The sequence below is a fragment of the Lemur catta genome, chromosome 10 (genome assembly GCF_020740605.2).
Source record: "Lemur catta isolate mLemCat1 chromosome 10, mLemCat1.pri, whole genome shotgun sequence".
Classification (NCBI taxonomy): Eukaryota; Metazoa; Chordata; class Mammalia; order Primates; family Lemuridae; genus Lemur; species Lemur catta.
This window is the reverse complement of record NC_059137.1, coordinates 32,301,087-32,328,513: the sequence shown is the minus strand read 5'-3', so window position 1 is coordinate 32,328,513 and position 27,427 is coordinate 32,301,087. Positions and strand designations below refer to the sequence as shown.

The following is a 27,427-nucleotide window of genomic DNA, read 5'->3' as shown; positions in this document are numbered from 1 at the left end:
AAGGTTTACGAGCAGTACATTTTGAGGGTTATTTGAGAGTAGGAATTTTGTGTTCCTCTTCTTTGTGTCATCAGCATGTTTCCTAGGGCCTGACATGTCACAGGGATGCTATCAATGCCAGTTGAATGGAATGAAATGGAACTGAGTGACCTCCCCAAGCCCAAGAGTAACAGCAACAGAACTCACAGCCCGGTGTCCATTTGTACTGATGATGCTACCACATCATCGGTCTAATGTTTACCATGCACCTGTGTTGTGTCTGAGCATGTGATAAACACTGGATGTCCAATGTAATCACAAAGGTCCTTAAAAGTAGAAGAGGTAGGTGAAGAGAGAGATAGAGCCAGAGAGAGGACAATGTGAGGAGAACTTAGCTCAACATTGCTGGCTTTGAAAACAGAGGAAGGGAGCCATGCGCCAAAGAAAGAGGGCAGCTTCTAGAAGCTAGAAAAGGCATGACATGGATTCTTCCTAGAGCCTTTGGAAGGAACACAACCTTGCTGACACTTTGATTTTAACCCAGCGAGATCCATTTTGGACTTCTGACCTCTAGAACTGTACAGTAACAATATTTGTATTGTTTAAACCACTAGATTTGTGGTAATTTGTGATAGCAGCAATAGGACACAAATACAGGTGGCCAAGGAATATTATAAATCAAGAAGCAGGATTTCCGTGTGGATCAAAAACTGACAATTTTTGTATCCTTCATTCAGTGTTTTACTTCCAAACATTTGTGCTAAGAAAACAACCAGAATTCTCATGAAGGTTTACATAAGCATGTTCACTTACAACACTATTTATTCCAATAATAAAAAGCCCAATAATAAGAGACCAATGGCCATCCGCACAACACAGTATTATGTGGCCATTAAAAAATATTGCTTGCTTGAAAAATATTTAATGACATGGGAAAAGCTGATGATCAAATTTAAAAAGCAGGCTACAAAACAATATATGATCCCAATTTGATGAAAGTTGAAAGAAATATATCAAAATGTTAATGATGGATTAAAAATTTAAGGTAATTTCTTTAAAAGTTAATAATGGCTATCTTTGTGGGGAAAGATTACAAGAGATTTTTTGTTTCTCATACATGTCTGTATCTCCCATATGTTGTGTAATGAGCATGAATTACTTTTATAATCATAAAATAAATATTTTTTTTATATAAAGCAAGCCCCTCAGGTAACAAGAACCACAAAATTCATCATGCCTTTGACCAAATAATCTCATTCATGAAAATATATCCTGAGGAAATAATTCAAAACAAAAAAAAATCTTATAAGTAAAAAGGTTGTTATAGAAATGTTGCTTGTAACATTTAAAATGGGAAGCAGCCTGAATAACCAGCAATTTAATTATGATAAAGCAAATTATAGTATGCTTGCTTGATAGAATACTGTACAATCATAAAGGTAATTAACACAAAACTATCTAGAAACACAAAATGTACAAAATAGCACGAAGTGGAAAACTCAAGCACAAATCACAAGAGTCTACAATTACAGTTATTCCACTTACACGTAGATAAAGATGGAAAGAACAGAAAGAAATTATAAATAGTTGCTATGTTAAAGAAAAGGGGTTCTGACAGTAAATTTTATAAAGTTACTTTGATAGTAAATAGAACAATGTCATATAGACATACACCAGCATATACAAATCAAGAAAACTGAGGAAGGAAGACTGAGAACATTAATATAATAACAGAAGTAGAAGCAATATCTGCAGGAACGAACTCCAGAGACCACCCACACGGGGGCATATATTTTTATTTATCTACTCAGCACATATTTCTTGAGCCTGTTTCCTTACATATGAGTAAAACTGGGATGAAAAACAAGAAAATGCCAGACACAAATCTTAGACTTTGAGTTACTCTCGGAGAAAAAGGAGAAGGATTCCACTGAGGAGGGGGAATGCAGAGATATACGAAGGACTGGCAATTTCTTGTTGTTTCAGTTGGATGGTGGGTAAGTAGATGTTCTTTCTATTATTCTTCCGATGTATTACAAGTGCTTACAACAGTGGTCTGCACACATTGGCTCACACAGAAAAAATTATGTATAAAATGAATGATACATTTCAGTGGCTCCTTAAATTAATCTCAAACTCTTTAGTATGGTTTACAAAACCATTCAAGAATTGGCCTCTGCCTAATTTATCAACACTAATGACTTCCCACCTAATCTATAACAACTCCTGTCCATTATTTGCCAAATACACAGGGCTCTCTGGTGCCTCTGAGTCTTTGTCTACGCCGTTTCTTCTGCCTGGGATGTTCTTCTTCACCTAGAAAACCCTAATCTCAAGGCCAAGTTCTGCTTTGCAAAATCTTGTTGATTTCCCTAATTACTTTCTGCTTTGTGTTCCCATGGTACTTGTCTTATTTGCTGCATCGGAACCTGTAGTGAACTAATTAATCTATTATAATCTGTCACATTAGTGCTTTATCATCCACACAGTCCTCTCAGCTCCGTTGTACTTGCAATAACACTGTGAGTGAGACTTCGTTAGCCCCCTTAACAGATGCAGAGGCTGAGTGTCCACAGGTCAGATGACTTGCTACATTCACAGTTAATAAGTGAGAGAGCAGGACTTGAATACCAGTCTTCAGATGCATATGGCCTCTGAAGGAATAGGAATGCCAGGGCAAGAAAATGCAGAAAGAGGCTGAGAGGTTAAAACAGAATTCTCTGATACAGTGAGCATTTACACAATGAGAAAAAGCATATTCATGAGAATTAAAATAGGCCCTGAAGGTCAAATCAATATTGTTAAGACACATAGGTTATACTTGTTAAAGCAGAAGGTAGAATGTGCTAAAAGAATAAATACTCCCCCCCAAAAAAAAAAAATTCAATGAATTCAAGAGAATGGATCTTCCATCTTACGAAGAGTCCAAAATAACAGACTGGTCTCCATCTACATTAGGAACCATGCCTTATTTTTCTAGGAACTCATATTATGAGTTCTTAGAATACAGCCTGGCTTGAAAAAGGGACTCACCATGTTGAATTAACTAATGAATGAAAGGATGTGCTATTAAGAAGTACAATTAGTTTTTAGCTTTCTTGCAACTGCTTCTCTTCAGCCACTTAGCCCTATTAGCCCAGGGGGACTGAACATCAATTTCTTACGCATTTAATAATTCAGATCCTGAAACACTTTGGGGTTTTGTTAAAACCCAAACAAAATATTCATTTGTTTAAACCAGTTAACAATTTAGGCAGTAAACTGGATTTAGAATGTGTTAGACAAGAGACACATTCTCTGTTATAATGTCCTTGACATTTGAGACATGTGCAACGCCTGATTTAAATACAAAAAGAGAATCCTCATGCCAAAAAGCCACAGATCAAAAAAACTTACAAAACATGAAACATTGACCTACCATGGGGAGATGGCTCTGATGAAACTAAGGCTAATATGGAGCAAAAAGAAACTTTTGGAAAACTCCTCAAAGGATTGTGAAACCGTCACCCAGAACATAATGGCTATCCACTTTTTACGTCAATCCTAGAAAGCACATTTTTGGCAAATTGGTCCTTGGACAAATAGGCATTCAGTGAATTCTTTTTTTTTTTTTCCAAATTAATTTTCAGAGAATTGAGCATGGGCCAAGGCTGGGTACCAGGACTAGACACTGTGTGTCATTTCACAGCCTGGCCTGTTGAGGCAGTCAGTAGTTCCTGACTAACCAGGGTTCTGGGATCTACTTCAGGCAAAAGACAGATCTAGGTTTTGATAAACTGATTAAAGGGCAGTGTTTGCAATAAGAAATGATTTAAAGAATGTGCCAAAAGGTGTTTATCATGGAATGGGCTAAGGGTCTTACCCCAACTACCCTCTCTGTGCCTCACTGCATGCTATCTCTCAGTCAGGGGAGTGTGTGGACAGCAAGCCTCTGAAAGAACCAGGGCTGGATCATATACGACAGTTCATATTAAATGCATCCCCTCTGATGGGCTCTGCCATTCCCAGACCCAAACCCCATTCATTAATTCTTTCATTCAAAAAATGTTTATCAAGTGTCTGTTACAGGGGCTGGGAATATAGTAGTGAACAGGACAGGCAAGTTCTGAGTTCTTATTAAGCTTACATTCTAGAGGGAAGAAACAATAATAAGAAAATATCAATGACTGGGAAGGCTGAAGCCCCCAAAAGCCTGTGCTAATCTAGTCTGCAAAGTGTTTAGCATTCATTCCATCATCTGGTGACATTAAACAAACACTTGCCATTAAACTAGACCGAACAGCAGACCTACTCAGATGATCAGCAGTCCCTGGAAGAACGTCATTATAGAAAGTAGACCAGAGAGCATTTCTCTAACTATTTGGTCCAATTTCTAAATAGAAATTCACAGTGTTTGATGAATAATGAATGTGAATAATTAATGCATATGAGAAAGAAAAATTTCTTACCTGTCAGTTACTTATCTTGGAGATTACACATCCATCACTGCTCCCCTGAGGGGCTAGACTCATCTCCATAGAAACTGGGGGCAACCCGAAAGTTAATTACGCCTCAATGCCAGATTTCCTGCTCACAGCGTGACTCACCGGAAGACCTTCTAGGACTAACTTGTTCTGAAAAGTAGAAAAATTAATTTATCTGAGATATTTTTTAAAGCCCCAAACAATGAAGTATCTTAATAAGCCTAAGAAACTATCAAAAGATTGACGTGTACATATGTGGGAAAGGTACCATGGTCCCAATGTTTCTGTCTCCTTCAAAATTCACTGTTGAAATCTAATTCACAAAGCAATAGTATTAGGAGGTGGGGCTTTTGGGAAGTGATTAGTTCATGAGGATAAAGCCCTCATGAATGGGATAAGTGGCCTTATAAAAGAGGCTTGAGGGAGATTGCTCACCCTCTCTCCATGTAAGGATGTAGCCAGAAGGCACCAGCCGTGAGCCCTCACCAGGCACCAAATCTGCTCGTATCTTAATTTTGGACTTCCCAGGCTCAAGACCTCTGAACAATAAATTTCTGTTGCTTACAGATTGCCTAGTCTAAGGTATTTTGTTATAGCAGCCCAAATGGACTAAAACAAAAGGATTGCATAGAAGCACCTATATCCTCTGGGAAAGAGGTTGAAAAGAAGAAATAGATCCTTGATTCATTGATGACCAGCACCTAGAACAATGACTAGCACGTAGTAGATGCTCACTGAATACTATTGTTATTGTTGAATGTTATGCTGAATGTTATTCAATGAGCTACCAATTCTGTCCTGTACAGATATAACGATTGTCATTTTTATGGTGATATCATACACGATGTCTTTTTATACACATTATTTCATTTATCCCTTATAACAACCTCAAAAATAGGTACAGGCCCATGATATCTTGTCCATAATTTTTTAAAAACTCTAAAAACCAAAAGTTCTGGAAGAACTCATATAATGATAAAACCTCTTCATAGTATTTATTCCATTTACTTGAATACTGATACATTTTGCTGCAGAAATAATGTGTTTCCTTTTGGAAGGCTGCCCAGGTCCCGATGGACTTATTTTAATTTACACATCATATGCAACATATTACCTTCCTAAAATCCAAAAAATTCTGAATTCCAAAAATCTGGATGCAAGAATTTTGGTAAGACTCACACTGTCATCCCAATTTTATAACTAGGATCTTTTGGCTCAGAAAAGTTAAACAACTTAGCCAAGATCATGGAGCTGGTAAGTGGATACTTGAACCAAAGTCCTCTTATTCAAAATCTCTTGGTTTTTTTCTCTACTATACCAAAATTTCAAGCAGTTAATCCAATTTTAATTGGGCATTAAAATAATTGTTTATCCTATGAACAAGAAAAAGGTAAAGTTGGTCAGAGACTGTGAAGATTTTGTCATTGCAGTGGAGATTAACAAAAAATAAACAGGCATAGGGTCTGGAGATGGAGATGGGTTTGGTGGTGTAGGGAAGTCTCATATAGAGAGACCACTGCTCCCTGAAGGAAATGACTTTTGAAACTTAGTCTCATTCTCCAGTGCTAAAGTGGAGTGTGTGAAGTTGGAGCTGACCAGTGGTTGTCCTATAGACTTGTTATGAATAAATCAGATATGTCCTAATATACTACTACAATACCACATCCATTTTTTTCTAATCATGGGCTTTTTATTTGAAGTTAAGTGATACCAGATCTGTCTTTTGGAAAAAGAAAGCAAGAAAACTAAATTATAAGATTGGCCCTTGTATCAGTCAGGAGAGTCTAGGTTATGCTGCAGTAACAAATAACCCACAAGGCTCTGAGGCTTAAAATAACAAAGTTTATTTCTTGCTCATAAACATACCCAGCACATGAAATCAGGGGAAGCTCCATTCATTGTAGTCACTCTGGGACCCAAGATGACAATGCAGCCACAGTCTTACACATGGCTAATTGTCCAACAGAAGGGGAGAGAAGGCAATAACATAGAGCTGGCTCTTTTAGCTTCTACACAAGAGTGATATATCATCACCTTCCTTCACACAGTTCATTGTTCAAAGTAAGTCATTGACTCACACCGAACATCAAGTGAGCAGGAAGTAAAAAATTTATGAATTCTGAGATTGTTCCAAAATATTTGCCTGTCCAATAAATATTTTCTTGAGTGTCTGATAGTGCCCAGCACTGTTTTATGCGCTAAGGATCAAAAGTTGTGTTAAATGCAATGAAGAAAAAGAAAGAAGGGTAAGGAGGGTTGAGTGACAGGGTTGGGGAGGGAGAGGTAGAAACAAGGCCAGGGAAGGATTCTCTGAAGATAAGGCCTGAAAGAATAGAGGGATGCAGCTGGGTAAGGGTGATTTTGTCTTAAAGTCAAAACAAGACACCAAGAACTCAAATCCCAGGAAGTCTAAAATGATTCTTAAAACAGAGACAGAGAGGTGAGACATCAACCAGTTTGTATCTGTGGGTCTGAAAAGGCTCGGCTCTTTTTCTCCCAGCCCCGTAACACACCGTCCCACTTCCTTCTTTTTCTGGCTAAAATAACACATGTGACAGAACACTTCCTTTTTCCCCATGGTTAAGGTTAAGCAACATGCAAAAGGATTTTTTTTCAGGAGAAAATAGCAAGTGTTCTGTAAACAATTAAAATGATCTTCCATTTACTGAGCAAAATGTATATTTCAGGAAGTGTCTTAGGTGTTTTACACACTTTATTTCATTAAATAGGGTTGTAAAAAGGCTAAAATAGATAGGATTACTATTACCATTTTACAGACGAAAAAGCTGTAAAAAGAGGTAACTCATTTTCTGAAAAACCCATGGATATTTCATGGCAAGGATAGAATCTGACTCCTAAGCCTGTGTCCTAAATGACTATGAAACATAGTACACTTTAGACTTTCAGAGAGGAAAACTTGAGAAAAATCCACATGTCCACCTGAACTCTCATTTCATAATCTAAAAATGGAATTGCCCCATAACAGGAAAAACGAACATCATCTAGAGCTCTTTGCTAAGGTGTCTTCTGTAATGAAGCACTTTTTGCCTTATGTCTCACGTGATTTATTTGCTTCCTTTCTCCCACTACTAGAGAGAAAGCTTCATGAGTGTCTGCTTTTTTATCACTTTTATTCCCCCCTCTCCAGAGCATATAATACCGCCTTGCACAAAATTAGTATTATGAATGAATGGTCAAAATGAATGAAGGAATCAATGAATGGGAGAATTCAGAAAAAGGTCTCTTATTTGAGCAAGAGATCACAGTCTGGGGTACATTAACGGGCTCGGAGGTATCTATCAATGCCTTGAAATCATATGCAGTTGTGTGGGAAGGAGAGCATATTCGGGTGTCCTCAGAGTTTCAAAGGAGGCAATAATCTACAAATCCACTTTGTGTGGTCTATCCATACAAGGGATATTATCCAGTCAGAAAAAGGAATGAAGTACTGATACATGCTGCAACATGGATGAAGTTTGGAAACTGTTATGCTAAGGGAAAGAAGGCAGACACAAAAGCCCACATACTGTATGATCCCATTTATAGGCAATGTTTAGAATAGGCAAATCCATAGAGACACAAAGTAGATTAGTGGTTGCCAGTGGCTGTAAGGGGAGGAGACAGTGGAACGGACAGTGATTACTTAACGAGTACGGGGTTTTCTTTGAGGGTGATGAAAATATTCTGCAACTAGATGGTGGTGATGGTTGCCTGATACTGGGACTATACTAATGGCGCTGAATTGTGTACTTTAAATGGTTAATTAAGATAGTAAGTTTTACATGTATTTTATCACAAGAATAATAATAATAATATTTAATAAAATAATTGCTTTTGAGAATAAGGGAAAGAAGGAGATGGCATAGATGGGGCGAATCATTTCATACCTCTAGCGAGAGGGATGGTGGGCTCTGAGTCTGAGAAGCTGTCAGCGGCAGTCAAACGTACTAATAATGTATGGAATTGGAATATTTATAATACTAGGAATAACAACTTGTATTTGTTTCGGGTGTTGCAGTTTTGAACAAATTTCCAAGTGTATTATTTAATTTAACTCTTAGGGAAAAAAATCTTGTGAGATAGGCAGGGTAAATACAATTCCACAATTATCTCCATTTCACAAATGAAAAAATGAGATCTAGAGAACTTAAGTAATTTCCCCAAGGTCACACAGCCACCCAACGGCAAAGTGAGGATCTAAACCCAGGTCTGCCCGTACGTTTGGCAATTTGGTTCCTCCAGCTCTTCTCAGCCATTCAACATCTTTCCAGAAATCACAAGTTTTCTAGAGGTAAGTCTGCCCAAGTGAGGTAAAATGTTGCATTTCTTCTCTTATGTCTGGAATGATATCATCTTGAGTGTGGTCACACTGGGTACCTTATTGTGATCAGAACATCTGACTAGAAATTATATATATCTACGATAAATGACAACACTGGGGAAAAATAGATTAATTGTTACTTAACAAATGTAATTTTTTGAGAGTGAGAATGTTTCAAAATGTAGGATCAATGGAAAGAAAAGGGTAATTAAAGCTAATGAATGAAACCACAGATCTTGTCCAACTTCCTCATCTTACCAATGAGCAAACTCAGGCACAAGGAGCCTAGTGGCTTGTCTAAAAAGACACAGAGAGTTAGTGTCAGAGGTAAGACTGGAACTCAAGGCTTTTAAATTCTGTCAAAACACAAGAATTCCCAGGTCACCAGCCTTCCAACAGAGTACCTGGAAAGAGATTATTTAGTCCATGTACTTAGCAGTCCAAGAGTAAGCTGACATTTATTATGAGCACAGAAAGGAAGAAATTAGGGATTCAGTGGTAATAAATGACCTAAATGCTCAAATTTAGCCTCAAATGAATCAATTTTTCACCTTTTGTTGTTATCTCTACTGTGCTGAGGCACAATGACATGGTGATTTTTAAATTTTACCCAGGAGTGGTCAGTTATCCAGAATTTACCAGTCATATTTTGTGTACACAGTTGGTAGCTGGGTGAATAATGCAGGCCCATAGTGTCACTTACAGCTCACAGCTTAGTAGAGCTCTTCCAGTCTGAGGTTCCCCAGCCACAGTCAGCTGATGGCCAAGAAGAATGTTTACTGCCTTGAGCAGGTGTTCAACTTTACCTTCCTGTTCAGAGCCTGTGTCTACGCTTGGCTCCCCTGCCCCTCCTCACCTGCTCCCTCATTCTTAGGCAGCCTGGAGGTTCACAATAAATGCTCCCAGGATTCAGCATTGGCTGTCCTAGGGGAGGTGTGAGGGAGAATACTCAAAAGAGAAGAAAGAACCTGTTAGAACAGAATCAACTTAGCAAAGCTCCTCAGGTTCTGCTTTGAGCCGGAAAGAAGATGTTCACAATCATGTAAAGTAAACCTTCACTCTTCCTAGGAAGAAGCTCAAGTCCAGAGAACAGATGTGATTTGCCCAAAGTCAGGAAGTAGTAGAGTCAAGACTAGGCTCAGAGCTTCTGAATTCTAGTCTGGTGCCCTTTCATGATAGTTCATGTTCTCAATCATTCTCTTTTAGATAAAATAACTGTGATTCATAACACATCAATGCCACATTACACATTGAATATAGTACATATAGCTTGCAAGTGTACCAGGGTATATTTTCACTTATATGTGTGAGGTAATGGATTCTTGTCTTATGCAACTGTATCTCTAAACAATAAGCACAGGGCCATCTCATAGAAAGTGTGCACAATTTGGTGGCAGAGTGGAAGATGTGGCTGGGACAGGGGTAAGTTCTCTCATGACACGCCATTCTTTCCTCAGGGCAAAAAGCCTCCTCTTCACGTTCCCTCTACTTCCCTTTGTTCCAGCTGTTGAAATTTTTCCCAAGCCCCCGTCAAGAGCTGCCTCCTAGTATCTCTAGTGAAAAGGAAACTGCCAAGACTCTGGCATCAAACAGCCTTGCGTCTGAATGCCACCTTGACTCCTGCTCGTGTGCGACATAGGCAAATGACTTAAACTCTCCGAGATTCAACTTAACTAATTGAGAAATACTGACCTCATTTGATTTTTCTGTGGAAGAAATAATAACATGGGTAAAATTCCCAACATAGCATGTGCAACATAGTGGCTTCCGTTTCTTTTTTTAAAATTTTAATTGATAAGTAAAAGTTGTATATATTGAAGTATACGACATGATGTTTTGATATACGTATATGTTGTGGAACAGTTAAATTCAGCTAATTAACATACGCGTTACCTCACATACTTGTCATTTTTCTGTGGTGAAAACACTTAAAAAACTCTCTTACCAATTTTCAAGTATTCAATATACTGCTACCGTATTAACTATAGTAACCATGATATATAATAGATCTCTTGAACTTACTCCTTCTAACTAAAATTTTGTGTCCTTTGGCCAATAGCTCCTCAATCCTCTCCACCATTTTACTCTCTGTATGAGTTCAACTTTTTTAGGTTCCACCTATACGTGAGATCATGCAGGATTTATCTTTCAGTGCCTGGCTTACTTCACTTAAGATAATGTCCTCCAGCTTCTTCCATGCCACTGCAAATGGCAAAATTTCCTTCTTCTGCAAGGCTGAAGAGTATCCCACTGTGTACATAGATCACTTTTCTGTATTCATTCATCCACTGGTGGGCACTTAGCTTGATCTCATATCTTGGCCATTGTGAATAATGCTCAAGTGAACCTGGGAGTGCAGGTATCTCTTCAACATATTGATTTGTTTCTTTTGGATTTATACCTAGCAGCTTCTTAACAAACGTTAATGCCCTTCCTCCTCAAGTCCCATGGCTCTGTGCTTACTCTTCACCGGTTTATTGTACATTATTTTACGGAGTATCAGTGGCTTTATAATATTTCTGCCTTACCACCAGATTATAAATTTTCTCAAGGGCATTATTAGATCAGAAAAAGCTGTGCATTTGCCCCACAGTGACTTCCCACAGCATCTAGAACAATGCCTAGCATAAATTTGACACACAAAATTAATTTTTGTAGAATTGAAGTGAAATGTCTGTGTGTGATAGTGACAGGGGGTAGCAGCATAAAATACTAGGCCTCTTAGATAATTTGTCTGCAAAATAACAAACAGCCCTTCTGCCGAGGTCTTAAGTGTTTCTCCGTGTTATGTCTATTTTTCACTAGGAGTAGGCAGCCGGGTTTGGCAGTGACGCTCTTTCATTGCAAGTGAGTGTCTGAAGAGCTGACAGCCCCTCCGTGAGGGACCGAGCTGCATTGCTGTGCTGGTTCTCATGACCCCACCAAGAGGAAGTGGTATCTCAGGGATGGCAGATGAAAGGGTGACATCACCCATCTCCGTCACTGCTCCTTTCGTTTCTTCAGTTTCAATGAAGACGTGATAAAAAAGGTTGTTCCCTTATCACAAGGATGTTCTGTCTTATTAGTGAAAATAGGGAAGATTCCCCTCACACTACCCTTTGTTATAGAGCTTCCCATTTCTGTCCTTACCTTTTAGCTCAACTTTCTGGAAGAAGTAGAGGCCAGTAACTGAAACTTAAAAGTAAATTCATAGATTGCATCCATGCGTATCATATTCTAAAGGAATAAATGACCAAAAAAATTTTTTAAAAGGATCAGCGTATTGAAACTTATGCATTCCTAAGATCATGATCAAGGTTAACAAATGTTTATAAATTATTATTATCAGATGACATGTATTGAGCTGTTATTACAATCAAGTTATTATGCTTTATGTTTGATTACCTTGACCGCTCCTTAACCAACCCTATGTGGAGGGTAGTATTAGCAGAGAGGGTAAGTTTCTGCCCCAAATCCTAAAGCTAGTAAGAGGCAAGGCTGAGATTTAGACCCAGCTTGTCTGTCTCAGGAGTCTGCATTCATAATCACTACCTGTACTGCCTCACCCATCTGCACCTGGGACTAGGGCAGGAGTTAGTGATCTGGAAAGTAATACTACACAGCCCCTCCCTCAAGAAGAAGCTAACAGTTTGGTATATACATACACACACATATACATGGATATACACATATATATCCTATATATATATATATAGAGAATATATTTATAATTATAATATAGAGTCATCAGTGCTATATACAAAAGGCTACGGAAGCTCCCAAGAGGCAGAAATCAAGTCTAGGGTGAGGTCTGGAACATGAAGAGAATTGAACATCTACTCTGTACCAGAGGTCATTCTAGGTGCTTTCACCTGGGTAATCTTATATCATTTTATGTAATTACAAAATACCCCTGTGCAATAAGTGGGTAACACTATCTCCATTTTACAGATGTGGAAACAAGGTCTCATATAATAACAGCAAACACCTAGCTAGCACTTACTAAGTACTAGGCACTGTTCTAAAAACTCTATGTTGGATTAATTCATTTAATTCTCACAACAATTCCACTATACCAGTGAAAAGCCCATTTTCAAGATGAGAAAGCTGAGGTCTAGAGTGTTTAAGTCATTGATCCAGGGTCTTGCCACCAGTAAGTGGTGAAGCCAGGTGGAGGGGCTCCTGAGTCCTTGCTCTCAACCATCATGTTGCTGCTTTGGGGTAAAGTAACATTTCTAAAGTGGCCAGCTAAAAGGGCCAGAGCCAGGATTTGGCCCCTGTCTGTCTGTGATGATGACAATACTCTTTCTAAAAATTTACTATAAAATATTTTATACCAGAAAAAGAGACTGGAAATGTCAGTTGGAGTCCAGTGCTCTGAATGCCATAGTAAAGACGGAGAACCCTGGTCAATGGCAAGGAAAACCTTCAAAGGATTTTGAGTAGAAAATTAAAAAGCATTATGTTTAAATCTGCACTGGGGAGGAAAAAACTCACTAGAATGTAGAGAATGAATCAGAAGTGGGTGAAGCAGAAAATAATGAACCCTATTGGGAGGAGGCTGCAGTAATCCCTGGAGGAATAATGAAGGTCTGAGCAAGGAAGGGGTCACGGTTACTAGAGAACGCAACGTGGGGGGATAAGCCAAAGAAAGCCAAAGAAAACCCCAAAGTCTGCCACTTGAGTGATTGAGACAATGGTGATGCTCTTAAATGATTTTAATAACATAGCGGAAGAAAATTTTAGACACGTTGAGTTTCTGTTGCCTGTGAACCCCTTAGTGAAGTGAATCAGAAGACAGTCATTTCAGGAAGTAAGAATTATTTAGTATCCTAATATGAATCTAGTAGGAATTATTTAATATCCTGGTCTCTGGCTTCCTAAGAAATCTTCAGGATTGAGTAACCAGCCTGGTCTTTGTAAGCTGTTTTAGCCAATAAAGCAGTAGTTACAAGCTGCTTTCTGCAGCCACACACGTGCAGGGTGTCATTCTCAGGCATAGCATCCCCTTAGCCACACCCTAAGGCCACATATGGCCTTCTAGGTCCTTAAGTGCAGCCTTTTGACTGAATCCAAATTTTATAGAACAAATCCTTTTATTAAAACGGATGCAGCAGAAAAAGATGAAGCTTTTCTTGCCTCTTTTGGTGCTTAAAAAAGAACAAGGTTGAAATCAAAAGGCCACAGGTTCCCCACCACTGTGGGGTGGGAGATTGTGCACAATTCCCAGAGTACCTACTGGCTATAATTCCAAAACAACAGCTTCTTTTCTTAAGAATTTCTACTGTCGGGAAAATGTTTAGGATGTAATCAGTTTAAGTGAAAAAAGCAGAGAAGAAAAAAATTAATATAATGTATTCCAAAAAATGCAATATATTGTATATGAATATACAGCCATGTGCCACATAACAATGTTTTCGTCAATGATGGATCACATATAGAATGGTAGTCCCCTAAGATTATAATGGAGCTAAAAAATTTCTGTCACCTAGTGATGTCTCAAAGATCCTAACACTGTGTAGGCTTAGGCTAATGTGTGTGTATGTGTCTTCATTGTTAACAAAATAGTTCAGAAAATAAAAAATTAAAAATTTTAAAAATATTAATAGAAAAAAGCTTATAGAATAAGGACGTAAAGAAAGAAAATATTTTTGTACAGCTGTACAATGTGTTTGTGTTTTTAGCTAAGTGTTATTACAAAAGAGTCAAAAATTTTAAAGAAATTTTAAAAGTTTATAAAGTAAAAAAGTTACAGTAAGCTAAGGTTAACTTATAATTTAAGAAAGAAAATATTTTTAATAGATTTAGTGTAGCCTAAGTGTACACTAGAATAGTGTACAGTGATGTCCTTCACCTTCTCTCACCATTCTCTCACTGACTCACCCAGAGCAACTTACAGTCCTATGAGCTCCATTCATGGTCAATGCCCTATACAGGTTCCCATTTTTTATTTTTTATGCTGTATTTTTACTGTACCTTTTCCATATTTAAATATATTTAGGTACACAAATACTTACCAATGTGTTACAATTGCCTATGGTATTTAGTACAGTAACATACTGTACAGGTTTGAAGGCTAGGAGGAATAGGCTAAACCATATACCCTAGGTGGGTAGTAGGCTATACCATCTAGGTTTGTTTAAGTCCACTCCATGATATTCGCACAACAATGGAATCGCCTAATGATGCATTTCTCATAATAGATCCCCATCGTTAAGCAATGGATGATTATGTATACATAGATATACTATATATACACATACATATACACATATATATTTTGCACATATATATTGTACATACATATTGCATACAGGAAAAATACTTGAAGGAAATGCACTAAAATATTAACAGAGGCCCTTCACTAATTGATTATTTATTGAGCACCTACAATTTCCAGGCCTTGCGCTACTCATTAGATACGGTGAGAAAAATGGACCTAGTGGATGCCCTCATAGTTACAGTTCAAGGACTAAGCTAAGAATTTACAGACATGAGAAGCAATCTGAGTACAGACTCCTAGTCTTTTGTAATTGACTGAGTCCTTGCCTTCAACCATTATGTTACTGTTCTGTAGGAATAAAGTAACATGCCCCAAATTACCACCTAGAAAGCGGCAGAGCCAGGATTTAGATTGTCTATTCCATACTCACGTTGATACCAATTCTTTTAGTGGCTCACAATTATCGACTCTTAAGAGTTGCAAAATTAAGACATTCAACTTACTTTTACAACTCTTTGGCACTGATATTTCATTGATGTACATAATATATAATTAACTTCCATAATTATAATAACGAGTATAATCGACATTTCCATATTTGTGAATAAACACAAGGGATTCTTGGTGACAATGGACCTACCTAGTGGGGACACGAGTGCCTGAGCACACCAGGGAATAGGCCACTGGCCACCAGTGCTCAGCACGTTGTGGGCATTGGTCAGCATAATTTACAGAAGTAATCGAGAATATGCATCAATATGTCAAGCACACAGAAACTGATTAAAAGGATATATACTGTGTCATATTTCTGGTCACACAGTTTGAGGCTTATGTAAGTTTAGGCAACTAAATCATGTTGACTGAAATCTTATTTTCATCTTTATTATATCTGCCTCTAAGTCACAATGTAGTGCTTGTTTTGGGCTGAATTGTGTCCCTCCCACCCTCAAATTCATATGTTAAAGTCCTAACTCCCCATACCTCAGAATGTGACTATATTTGGAGACAGGGCCTTTAAAGAGGTAATTGAGGTAAAATGAGGTCATATGAGTGGGCCCAGATCCAGTATGACTGGTGTCCTTACAAAAAGAGAAGATTAGGACACAGACAAGACACACAGACTATATGGTGACCCTGTGAGGACACAGCAGAAAGGTGGCATCTTCAAGCCCAGGAGAGAAGCCTAAGAAGAAACCAAACCTGCTGACACCTTGATCTTGGACTTCTGGCTTCTAGAAGTGCGAAAAAATACATTTCTGTTGTTTAAGCCACCCACTCCATGGTATTTTGTTATGGCAGCCCTAGTAGACTAGTGCAGTGCTTATTGCAATGACTTGCACGTGGTCAGCACTCAAATACTGATAAAATGAATGGAATGAGTGAATGAGGAATGTATCTTTCCCTCATCCTTCATTTCTGTAGTTGACTTTTTTGGTATCCCTACTACAGACACTTTAAAAAAAAAGTTTAATAAGCATGTGTGTACTTGAGTTGTTCACCAGCTCTGAGATTTTAAGATTAGAGAGTAGGCCTTCTCTTTTATCCATTTCTACCTCTTGATCCTAGGACTAGGAAAGGGAGTTCCTATAAGTTCTGATTTTGGAACACATACAAATGATCAGCGTTGAAATCCCAGCACTGTTAGAACATAACTAGTCCTCAATTGTGTCTTGAAGCCTTTAGCTTCCTTGTGCTGGGCAACTGTGTCTCGTGGGGCTTCACCGCGGCCTCCGGTGCACACAGACAAGGCTGGGATGTGAAACGGCCAAGGAAATTGGCAGACAGCCAAGAAAATCTCTGAGGCCTTTGAGACATGGCATGTGAGGTTATGGGAACAAAGGCTGAACTTTCTCCCTTTCCTCTCCCTAAGGACACGAATTAAGGTACTCAAAGAACCTGACACACCACCTGGATATGCTCTTAACAACATGAGGACAAAACTGGAATGGTAAATTGCCTGGATTGTTAGCAACAGCACAGGATGCCAGAGCCCACCTGACCTTCAGTGGTCCCTGGCCAGCCTTTTCATTGTGAAAGGAAGGAAACTGAGGCCCTGAAAGGAGAAAGGTCTATTCTTGCTCTTGTCATCATCATTTACTAAGCCTTTGCAGTAGAAACCAAAGGCAAAGTTGAACACTTCAATTTTTTGTATTGTTACTTTTTAAAGAGAATTTCTTCCCTTGTGTCCCTAATGAGTGGGCACTAGTCTTTGCCCAAACGCTTCTAGAAATGAGGAACTAACTGCTTCTGGAGTCAATGAGGTCATCTTTGAACAGATTTAATTCCAGGTAATTCCTTTTACCCAAATCTGCCTCTCTGCATCTTCTTCCCATTGGTTCTCATTATGCCTTCTTAAGTATTATGGAGGTAAATCTAACTCCCCTTCTCCACAATGGCCTTCATATATTTGAAGACAAAGAGGACTTTTAACAGTATCTACAGGTCATGGTTTTGAGCTGTCTACTCATCCTTGTCACTATTGTCAACTGGTTTAAATCCTCATAGGGAGTAGGTCAGTGACACATCAACAGACAGAAATATAACATTCTAATAAACTCTAGTCCTTTGATCTGGAATGCAATAATCTATGAATCACGCCTAAATAGTGGGAAAGGTGGAATGAGATTGCTTATCAATAAAGAGAATACATCCCCCAGTTTTTGGTCATCCTATCTGAAACCCATTACTTCCGTGAATAACTCCGAGGCCAGTTGCAAGAAGCCCTGCCTAAGTCTTCCCTGGCTTCTTCCCTGTACACAGGACATTGCTCTTTCTGCATCCTGCTAGCCTCAGGCCTGCCATTTTTGCCCCCAAACCTCCAGTAGGTCTTGGACCATGTAGATGGAAGGACAATCCCTGAAGCCTCAAGCCTCTGCCAAACTGCTTCCAAAGGAAGCAAGCCCAACAATGTTCCTGCTTTCTCTTGGTATTCCCCTCCCAATGCACTTAAAGGGAAACCAATACTTCTGCCCTCGTCACAGTTGATTAGAATAAAGACCAGAGCCCTCACATGAGCTGGACCCATAAAGACCCACAACCTGAAAGGTAGCTCCTTACTGAGGTAGTCTTGGCAAGCTGACCCCACTAAATGCTCTTTGCTGGAAAGCAAAATGAGGTGCATCAACAGAGGAAGGAGGGCCATCAGACCTTAGCAGTTCTCTTGAACTGCTTCTTATGACTGGATGGGAAATGTGGACTGAAGACATGGAAGCTGGTGCCTGAATGGTTGATGAAGGGACATTCCCATATTTCCATATTTCCTGGTAACAAGCCTGCATGTCTGATATGAAAAGTCAAGAGCGGAAGGTTTTCAAGGCTGTTTGTTCCTGTGCCTCCCCTGCCCCCCACCCAAAGTTGAAAGGCACGATGTTTACATAGTGGCTTTTCTTTCTCTGTTCTCATTCCTTTAGGCGCCTTCCTCCACATCGAGGATACTCTCAACAGGGATTTGACTTTACCTTGTCTGGAAAATCAAATCTTTGTATGCCGAGATTTTTCATGTTAGGCTCTAGGTACTGGGAGGACATAAAAGGATTTCAGATTCTTTAGGGGTATAAGCAAGTCCGAACGATGACAGATATCTAAAATCCAAATGACTTATTGGCATTTTCTTCAAGAAAGAAGATAGTGTCCCCACAAAGGCATAGAATCAGAGCTTTCCATTTGGTCTCTCTTGTGTTCATGTTGAGATGGAACAGGGAGGCAGAATGGGCTTAGAAAGTGGAGAGAAAATAATAGGCCTCAACTTATCTCAAACTCCAGAATCTTCTCCCTGGCCAGAGATAAACTACTTGCTTTTCATTTCTACTGATACAATTCCCGTGAGATGAATGCAGATAAGATTGGGTTTAGATATTAATAAAGAAGTCACTCAACAAATTAATCCAACAACTGTTCAAGGCACTGGAGATGCAGCGATAACCAGGACATGGTTCTTGCCTTCAAGGAGTGTTTAATCAAATGATCCTTGCAGGTCTTTAAAGTGATTTTGCAAATAGCAGGGTGAGAGAGTGAGACAGTCACACCCTGAACATCTACATGTGCCAAGCCCTGGGCACACCCCATTGGGAGGAAGTGATGTAAAAAAGGTACACAAGTGGGGACTGTGTTCACCATGAGCTCCAAATCTGATTGGGAAAATAAGATACACATGGGAAACTTGGCTAACATAGTAGTTTAAAATAATGCGCTAGACTGAATGGTACAGATGTTAATAACTAGAAAATATATTCATATAATAAAGTGTTAACTATAAGGTTCTGGCAACAAATTTTTAAAAAGTTTAAGGAAAGATCGACATAAAGTAGAAATATCAGAAAAGGCTTTGTCGAGAAAGTGCTACCAGAAGTTAGGTCTTAAAAGATGGGTGGGGGTGGGGGGCAATTCTGGGCAGGAGGAAAGACACGGAGGCAAAAAACAAACCTGACAGTCACTGGTGGGGATAACGGAGGAGAACCAATTAAATAACCACAAATTGTGAATGTTATAAAACAAAGCCAAACAATTCAGATCACACCTAACAAACAAAATTATAATAGAAATACCATGTCTGCTCCCCAAACACATGCACATTCTAACACATTCTTGGAAAGAGAGCCGTAACGTTGATTTATATCTGACAGTCCAAGTAAAAAAAATGAAAGAGCTGCCAAATCTGCCTATATAAATCCCAGTGATTTCACATGTTTTCATCCTATGAACTGAAGGCAGAAAAAGAGATTTAAGCCTTTGAGACAGCAGACAATAAAATGGTACCCTAGCAAAGCTTCTCAGAGGAGCTAGTAGAATCGTATTTATCATGTCTAAGACTGACATTAATTCTAATGTGCAGACATTTTTCAGCATTCAGATGCACAATATTAAATAACTCTTTAATGGTGAATTTATCGAGTTATGCAGAGGGGCATCGAGTTGTACAGCGGGACCGTATAGCTACAGTATTACACAGAATCAAACACTGCACCAAAGCCACATTTCAGCTTCTTCTGTCAACAGCTAGATGATTGACAAGACCTTCCTTCAAAATCTTCCTGGACAAAAGTGTGTCTCTTTTGCCTTGTGATGTCAACCCCTAGGGCTGCAAATGCCTTGAGGAACCGATCAGAACCAAAACTGCAACCTAAATAAGAGAAATGTGGGCTATGACTATTGGTAACCCTGACTGGCCTATGAAAAGGAGGAGTGATCTTCTGTCTTGGGGAGATTACAAGTGCAAATCTCTGTCAGATGAAAACATCATTGCCGCTGCTGCTGCATCCTTGCCCTTATAAAGAACATCTGCTGCCTTCTAGATCTCACCTGACAGCTCCAATTATTAGCTAATAACTACTGCTCTGATCAAACTCCCAGCCAGACTATGAATCCCAGACACATGGATCCCTGGGGCAGAGCCAGAAATCTGCATTTTTAACAAGCATCCCCAGGTGAGGTTTTAAAGCAGTAGTTCTCTAATATGGTTGACCACTAGAAGCATCTGGGGAGCAGTTTTAAACTGCAGATTCTCAGAACACACCCCATACCTCCTGAGTGGAATCTCCAACAATTTAGAAATCGTAATTGTAGTCCCGGATCATTATGCTGTTCAGCATGGTTACATAATGATGAAAGTGATAGATCCCAGTTGGTGTCAGTGTCACTTCTCACTAATTGTTTGCTTCCTTTTATAAGAAAAGGAGAGTTAGGTAACCCATTATATGTTTCTATTCTTGCCTTGGACACCAGGAAACCAAAAGATGATAGTAACTCTCCCAGCTTAGATTTCTAGGCACAGTTCTTTCCCTTTCTATTAGTGGGTCCTTTCATTAAGCATTTTTTTTAAACTGTAACTTCTAATTAAAAGCACTAGAAATAGTCAGAGCATAAATTACAAATAAGTGCAATGTAAATAATTCAAATTCAAGCTCTACCTTAAATTTCAGAAAGTCATCTTCTCTGTTCAGCTTATAAATGTGAGTGAATCCTGCATTTTACAGCTTCATAGCGATGATGGGACTCCCATCAACCTGCCTCCTTGGATAAATGACAGAAGAAGAAGGACCCAGAAGGGATGCTAAACTTGACAGAGTGGAGGAACTCAGGCCTTGTTCAGTTGATCTAGAAATTAAGTTTTTCCCCTCTCAACCCAATTATCTGCTAAGGAGAGCCAGCTGTGGTGTAGTAAAAACAGGCCCGGACCTTCAGCCAAAGAACCAGAGTTTGAATCCCAACTCTGTAAGGCACTGGATAAGTCAGTACCTCTGTAGATCTAGTTTCTTCATTTGGGAAATGGGGTTAACCTTACCTTTCTCTTGCAGTTATTGTGAAAGTGCTTTGTAAAATGAAATGTTTTATAAAATGCAAATTATTTAACAACTAATGGAAATAGCTCAGAAATGCTAAATAAAATATATTCAAATGTGATAATCAATCTATTATCTAGGAGGGCTTTCCTGTTCCTAGGGAAAGGTGGTAGATTTAAAAAAGAAATCTAGAATGTTCTAGTGTGCTTCTCAAACAGAGGAAAACTTGCAAGAGAACAGTGGGCAGGGTGAGGTCCCCAGCTGGGAAGAAGATGGTATTTAGGTTTACCTTGACTTTGCACTGATCAGAAAATGCTTGAGGCATTGTATTCAATTCTGGACAGCTCACTGTGGCAAGGCTTTCAGACCTACAGTGTGTCTAAAAGAAGCCAACCAGAGTAATAAGGGCCTGGAAACCACGTCCCATTAAAAATAGCTAATGGAACTTGGCACATATAGACTGGAGCATGCTCAGGGGACATAACCCTCTCTTAAATGTGTACAATGACATAAGATTGTCATGTAAAAGAAGGACTAGTTTCCTACAATGTGGATCTCCTGATATGTGAAAAGTTGTTGGAGACAAGATGTCAATTCAGGGGAAGATAAATTTCAGAAAGGAGGACATTAACAAGTGAAATAGTGAGCTGCTGGACTATCACTTGTCAGATGCTTCAAAAGGGATTCTTGCCCTTGGTGAGAAATTGCAATAGATAATCTTTGAAATGTTCTGACCAAAAGATGCTACAAGCCAGTCCCTTCCTCACTGACAGACACAAAGCTCCTCATCATTGGAGATAAACTAAAAGCTTTCTTCCAAAGAACCTAAACTTCACTTCAGGTGGAGGAAGTTGGGAGTTATCATGAGAGCGCCTTGATTTGGGGACTCTAAGCTCATCACATGCCCAGACCGTTGCTCTTCAACATCTTCTGTGCTTACTACTTCACTTTGATTGCTAGGCTTCTCGGATCCAAGCTTAATCCGGAACCATCCCCCACCCCACGCTGCCTCCCTTGGCTCCAAGCCAGAAATCTACTGCTGCCATTTGTGTTTTCATTTAGTAAATAAAGATCAGAAATGACTGCTGCTTTAATAGATGGAAAACTTGGGTCTGCAAATAAATATCTTGGGGGAATTAGAGAAGATTTGGAGAACAACAGTCAATCTCAATATAATTAAAAATAAGCTCTCACCTGCTACTAATTTCCTTCTTGTTTCTTTGCTAACAGAAATCTTTGTTTGAACAAAGAGGTAAAAGGCACAGTTAGAAGCTGTTTACATAGTGCAAATGAGAGTGCTAATTGTAGGAAGCCTGCATGTTAATGAGAAAGAGGTTATTTGTCAGTGTGAAATTCTGAGTGCAATAAATTGCAGGTGATATTTCAGGAAACATTCATTTTCTAATGATTTCTTTTCACCTCCAACAGTGGCCCAAAATCAAAGTGCAGCATGTTGTAATGAAATGAGAATTGGTCTGGAAGCCGGGAGATCTGATGCGGTCCACAGCTCGCTGTGTGCCTGGGGATCAGCTGCTGTGCCTCTCTGACTTTCAGGCTCCATCTGTGTGGGCACTAGACATGTCTAAGTTTCCTTCCAGCCCTGGCCATCATGGTATAAGAAGTGCCAGGAGTGTACCTTGTACTTCTACCAAGAAAGAAGTTTCCCTTTCTTGGGATAAACTTTGTTGTTCTGAAACCAACTTACAAAAAAACATTCTTGGAACGGGCCGGCTTCCTAGCTCCCAGGTTTTCCCCTGCCCTGGCTGCTAGGGTTCTGCCCAGCTCTTTTTGAGGAACTCACTGAAAATCCCTGGAAACAAGCCACATAGCAGCATCACATCACATGCCTTCCAGCTGCCCCTCAGTTCCTTTCCGCCAAGTTCTGAAGAGCCTCCAGGCCCCCTGACCTCCTAGTGGTTCATTCATTCAATATTCTTTGAGCACACACCAAGCTAAGAATGCAGAATTCTGCAAGGCAGACATAGGCCATGCCCTCATGGAACTGACTATCAAATGGGGAAATCAGATGTCAAATAAATAATTACCCAAATAACAGTGTAAGTGCTACATGGCAGAAGTGTGGGATGCTGTGACAAGAGAAAAGGAGATAACTCATGAAAGGTACTTAGAAATGATGCCCTCCTGGGACATGGTAAGACCCTGATAATTATTGACTGTTATTATAACTAAGCCAGAATCTTTAAAAATGGGCCTGGAAACCCACATGTTTAACAAGCTCCGTAAGTGGTTCTCAGGACCACACATTAATGTTTTCTCTTGTCTGTGGGATATCTCTGTGCTAGCCCCCGAGCTAAGCCTTTGATGTGTTTTATATCATTTAGTCACATGAGGTGGCAGTAACACTTCGCCACATTCCAGGTAGGATACAGAGGCCCAGAGTGGTTCAGTACCTTGTGCAGGGTCAGATCCTGAAGCCTCGGATCCTCTTTAGGAACAGGGCATATTCCAGCAGAACAGAGACACAAGGGGGCGGCCGCAGGGGGCCTGAGCAGAGTGGCTGTGCACAGAGTGGCCTCTGCCCAGTGGGATGGGCTGGATTGGAGGAAGGGTTGAAGTGAGGGGAGACCTGCCCCCCAGAAGGAACTGCGCTTCTGCACAGCGATTAGGGAGCCCAGGGAAAGGACTCAGCCTTATCACCCAGCTGGCAGCTGCCCACTTCTCTCCTCACCTTTGCAGCCCCCCAGTGGTAAGCACGCTGCCCTCACAGCACGGAGCCCTCTGTATTGTGCAGTTGTTTGTGTCAACCACTACAAGGCCTCAACAACATGCCCTAAGTCCGGCTGTGTACTCAGAACCAAGCATGCTGCCTGGGACACAGGAGACAGGAATGAATGAAAGAATCCTCAGGGCAGAGCGAGCCCCCAGATTAAAAGAGTTTGGTCCTTCAAGTGGCCCAAAAGATATGGCTGGCAGTCAGAAGCCTGGCACTTCAATCCGTCTCTGCTGTTTCCTGGCTGTACAGACCATCGCCGCGTTACCTGACATTTCAATGTTTGCCTCATTGTCTGGAAAATGGCTACTACAATCATTCAAATGAGAAAATGGATTTGAAAGGGTCCGTGTACTTGACAAACTAAGACACAAAGACAAGACATTTGCCCTACGTGGACGGAGACATGCTAGTGACATGACATCTGATTGGAGTAAGACTTATGTGTCCAAGAGGTGCTGCCTTCCTGGCCATCCCAGGCAGACCGGCCCTCCTTTTATGTGCCCTGCTCAGCCTCCACAGCTTCCATCACAGCACCTGGGACCCTCTCTCTGTTGCCTTTGTTAGATGTCCACCTGGTCCCCAAGCTGCACTAACAGTACAGCCATTTCTATTCACTCCTCCAGGGGCGGCGATGAATCTACCCCAACATGCCAAGGCATGACCATCTCCAGCAGCCTGCTCCTTAGGGACTGCCCCAGGAACCGCATCACCACAAGGTCCTTGGTAAAAGGAAGTGAAAATTCTCACTTCTGATCAACAAGCCCCCCCTGCCATGTAGGTAAGGAAAGAGAGATATGTAATGCTTACCCCCAGGGTAATGTTTACCAAAGGAGGGATGGTAAAATCCCTGTTAGACTGATTAGAATTAATTACTGCAAACCATCAGGTTAACAGGAATAACAGCAAAGAAGGGGGAGTAGCCATGCAGGGTTAAAATCACCTCTTCTGTGAGACAAAGAAATGAACCAACAGGCTATTTTCTGTGGCAATACACAGGGAAATTTCCAGGTGGGCAGGGAAGGGAAGTCAGCCAGCTCACTGTGCAGCTAGGAGGGAAGGTTTCTGTTGTGGCCCTGTTTCTATTCCTACTGGAGGTGAAGAGCAGCAGCGCATACCACAAATGGTCTCCCCTCAGAAGTCACAGTGAAGGGTCTCAAAGAAATATTTTTTCCATGCACTTGAGAATAAAACAAATAAGAAAATTATTCCAAGGAGGAAGGCACTTAAAACCAATGTCAGTAGCCTGAGAAGTGGTCACAAAAGGTATGAAACTCTTCCTCCAGTTCTTAGCATGATGGGAAATTCCCAGTTTTAAAAAATGGCAACAATCTATATTCCTTGTAACAAACTCAGTGAGACACAAGCAATAGAAAATAGGAGAAGCTTGTTACCATCCCATCTTCACACACATAAACCTCCCAGGAGGACAAGAGTTACCTCCTCTACCGTAATTGATGCAGCAAACTAGGGGGTGCTATCTTCCAAAACTAGGAACCTTCCAAGACTCAAAACTCTCAGTCTCAGCATCCTATGGTGAAAAGGTCAAGGACTCTGAGGCTAGCCAGGCTTGGATAGGAAGCATTTTCAAGTTATACAACCAGGGGCAAATTACTTAACCTGTCTGATCCTCAGTTTTTTCATCTGTGAAATGGGCAGAAAGTACCTCTTAGATAAGGTTGTTACGAGACTCAAAAGATATGACTAATGTAGAGCACTTGGCATGATACCTGTGAAATACTGGACCCTCATAAAATGTTCTAAGACCTTTCTCCATTTCTCTCATACTTGAGAACAAAGAAGTTGGAAGAAATCTGGAAGACTTCTCTGTTGAGTAAAAAAGACTAAAACAGTACATCATCTTATCTTCCAGTTAACAGTTATGAGTATTAGGAATACCCTGTTTGACCCACCAAAAGTAGGTTAAGATCCCCCCCAGGTGTCCCTGCAGCACCTTAGCATCCCTCCATCGCAGCACCCAGGCCACTGTTTGAAATACTATGATTGTCTGCTGCCGCTACGCACCCTTCTGATCAGAAGGAAAGATTTTTGCCTTGCCGAGACAATTTGCAGTGTCTGACTGTTTTCTTAACGGTACCGTGGGTTACTTCTAACAAAAGTGAAGTGGCAGAGATATCAACTGTCAAACTTAGTATTTAAAGAAATCGGACATTTCATACTTAATAACCTAATAAAAATGATTTGATGTATAAATTTATGAAATTGCATAACTTAATGTAAAAAGAAAATATACTTCCTTTTCCAAAACTTATAGATTACTTATAATAATTTATCATAAAGATATAGAGAAAATTTCAAAGTCCCAAAACCAAAGTTTTACAAGCTATATCCCTGAATATAATTTAACAAAATTATAAATTAATAACAAATGTTTTAAAGAAACATCTAGCCCCTTAAAATTAAAAAAAATCACTCTACTAAACAATTGTTAAAAGGGAAATATAAATTATAATTGCAACTAGTTTTTAAAATAAAAATGAAAAAAGTATACATAAAAATGTATATGAAATATCCAAACTGTTCTTGGAAAAAAGTCCACATATTAAGAGGGGATATTAATAAATGAATCTTTCATTTAAAATTAGGAAAAGAATAGAATAACTTAAAAATAAGAGAAAGGAATAAATAAACATAAAATAGCACAATAAAGCTAAAGGCATAAAAAAGATTAAATGGCCAGGTTTCTAACATAAGAGAGGATTCTGGGAAGATGGAGATAATAGTGGTGGGATGGTTTTTAGAAATTCCCCAATCTCCACATAAAAGCAGAGTAACTAGACAGCAAAACCAAAATCCATAGCCAACATTTATAATAAAATTAGGTGACAAGTTATCTCCCTGAGCCCCTAAATACAAGTGAAGACAAATCAACGAGAGACAAGATCTGCGTTATGATTGGCGCCCACACAAGAGAAAGCAGAAAGACACAACAAGATGCATCTGAGAAAAGGAGCGCTCTGAAGGAGCCAGAAGATTTCACTGGAAAATGCAATGGGCCAATTTAAGGGAAGCAGCTAAAACTGGGAGAGAGTTTGCTTCCTCCAATAGCAGATGGATACAGAGGAACCAAAGGAGTGGAACAGTCTTGCCCCCATGAAATGGGAGAAAAGGGAGAGATTGACATTTGCAATGAAAAATTTTCTCCAAACTAAAAGATTAAAAATGTGAAAGAAATGGGACAATTTTAAGAAAGAGCAAATTATTTAAATTGATCCAAGAAGAAATAGGAAATTTGAATGGATGGAAAACCATGACATGAATGAAAGTGTTCAAAACATTGCTCTCTAAAAATGATAGGCACATATGGTGTGATGGAAAAATTCTTTCAGACCTTCAAAAAGCAGATATTTCTCTCTATTTCAATGTTTGAGAATAAGGTAAATAAATAAATATTAACAAAAGTAATTACACATACACACAAAAAGCCTGCGG

General features: G+C 39.6%; 1 long non-coding RNA gene across 1 annotated transcript in view; it reads right to left on the bottom strand.

Annotated features, from left to right (window-relative positions):
- Positions 1–27,427, bottom strand: part of LOC123645817 — a 147,681-nt gene that overhangs the window by 75,726 nt on the left and 44,528 nt on the right. Inside the window, exon 2 of the long non-coding RNA XR_006737714.1 lies at positions 4,428–4,592. This is a non-coding gene — a long non-coding RNA (uncharacterized LOC123645817). The remainder of the gene's footprint in view (positions 1–4,427; positions 4,593–27,427) is intronic.